Here is a 2,500-nt window from a genome sequence, read left to right as displayed (position 1 = left end):
TCCAGCACGCTGCCTGTGCGTGTCTTTTTTTCCACCCTCCAATTTCAATGTATGACGCATCATTTGCAAGCTTACATTCTGTACTTTCATCATCTATAAAAAAAGCTGAACAATGACCGGGTCCTACGTGAGGATCAAATCAAAGTATTCACACATAATGGCTCACATTATGCGTGAATAAAACACAGTGCGGATAAAAGACAAAACAAAACAGACCCTCAGCCACATTCTTAACGTAAGAGGAACTACTGTTAACCACTTAAACCAGGGGTCTTCAACAGGGGGTCCGGGACCCCTAGGGGGTCCTCAGAGTTACTACAGGGGGTCCGCCAAATCTTTGTGTGATATGATTTATTTATTTTTTACATCAAGCACTTGAACCCTATACATCCCTTTTCTGAGGAGAACTTAAGCCAAAAATAGCCGATCTACAAGCTCACAACGCCTCGCGCTGTGAGCTTGTAGATCTGCTATTTTTGGCAAAGAGTTATAGGTGTAGAGGGAAAAAAGAGCAGCAAAAGTTTATCTGAAACACAATTTTATACAATATAGTGGGGGTCCCTGCTTCATCTCTCTCTCAGTTAGGGGGTCCTTGGCCTGAAAACGTTGAAGACCCCTGACTTAAACACTATATACTTAGTTGCCAGGGGTCTCTCAGGGCTCTATACATGGTCCCCTCCTTATTTCCATTCACACCAAATCGCTTTGCCGAAAATAGCTTGAAGCTTGTATCAACTATTTTTGTCAAATGTTTCCCCCAGAATATAGGGACGCTGTAGGATTCATGTGGTTATGTGTGGAAGGGCAGCAGGGACCCAGAATAGTAATTAAATTGCATTTATTTTGAGGTTTATTTTTATATGGATAACATAGTGGAACCAGACCATAAACATTCTGGAACAAGAAAAATGTACTCCTCTGAGCACAGGTCTCTGCCCAGGGCAGGTATAGCTTATTGTTGGTGTGGGCCAACAGTGTTTCACGGCAATCGGTCGCTGTGTTCATGATTTGAGACATAGCTTGTAGATCTGCTATTTTTTTTTAAAGTCTTTTGGGCAAATTTTTTAATATATATATTTTTAAAACGAACATTTGCAACTCAAATCTTTGCTTTTGGAGGTCCCTGGAACAGAAATATTTTACAAATGTTCGCTTTAAAAAACATTCAAAGATTTGCACACATTTTCCACGATTTTTCAAAAAATAGTCGATCTGTGAGCTCGTATGAGCTTCTATATCTGCTATTTTTGAATATCCAAAGAAATCTTAAAAATGACACAGATCCGTTCCCGGATTGAATGGGTTAACCACTTTCAAACTGCCATCCCTATTTTGGACTCCCCCCCACCATTTGAAGAAATAGCAAAAAATAGCCCATCTACAAGCTCACAACAAGTCGCGATGTGACCCCGATGCGACCCATCCAAATTAGACTGATAGAGCTGATCGACCAAATTCTGTGATTCGGTGCTGCTCATTACCTCTGGTGGAAGTTCCTATTAGCCTGATGTCTGACCAGACCACACGGATACAACTTGTTTCAGTGGTGGAGGAACAAGATTATGGATGATTATAAACTGAATGCGGCTGCCAGAATTCTTCTGCCAAAAACACCAATCGCAGAGCACACGTAACAGCGGTGTTGGCCGCACTTCACTGGCTGCCCATTAAATCCAGGATAGATTTTAAAATCCTTTTAATAACTAAATAATAAAGCATTAACATGGGCTGGCTCCACTTTATCTCACAGTGACTGATAAAGACCAACGTGAGATCTCTCAGGTCCTCTGACAAAGGCCTTCTGGACAGACTCAGACTCAAAACTAAGGGTGACCGGGCCTTTGCAGTGGTTGCTGTTCCTACACTGTGGAACGCCCTACATTTGGCTGTAAAAAATGCTGAGTCAATTGACAGTTTTACGAGCATGTTAAAAACGATGTGCCTTGTTTTAACTTGTTTTAACTTGATTGTTTATATTGTGGTCCATTGTACCTTGTAACATTGTTTTGAAAGGTGCTTTATAAATAACATTTACTTACTTAATATATACAGTACATCACACAGGTATCTTGTAGGAGATTCCATCCATCCATCCATCTTCAACCGCTTATCCGGAGTCGGGTCGCGGGGGCAACAGTTTCAGCAGAGAGCTCCAGACTCTCCTTTCCAGACTTCCTCCTGGGCAATCCCGAGGCGTTCCCAGGCCAGTGTGGAGATGTAATCCCCCCCCCCCCATCTGGTCCCTGGTCTGCCAGGGGGTCTCCTCCCAGTGGGACGTGCAGCGAGGACCTCCCTGTAGGGAGACGCTTGGGAGGCATCCGTACTAGATGCCCGAACCAAATAAGCTGGCTCCTTTCCAAGTGAAGGAGCACTCCGAGGCTCTCGGTGGGTGACTGAACTTCTCACCCTATCTCTAAGGGAGCGGCCAGACACCCTGGCCGTCTGAGATTTTGTCCGCTTGTGTCCGCGACCTTATTCTTTCGGTCATATGACCCACACT

This window comes from Gymnoscopelus microlampas (genome assembly GCF_963454915.1).
Source record: "Gymnoscopelus microlampas genome assembly, chromosome: 1".
In the NCBI taxonomy this organism is placed as follows: Eukaryota; Metazoa; Chordata; class Actinopteri; order Myctophiformes; family Myctophidae; genus Gymnoscopelus; species Gymnoscopelus microlampas.
Note: the sequence above shows the minus strand (reverse complement) of the source record.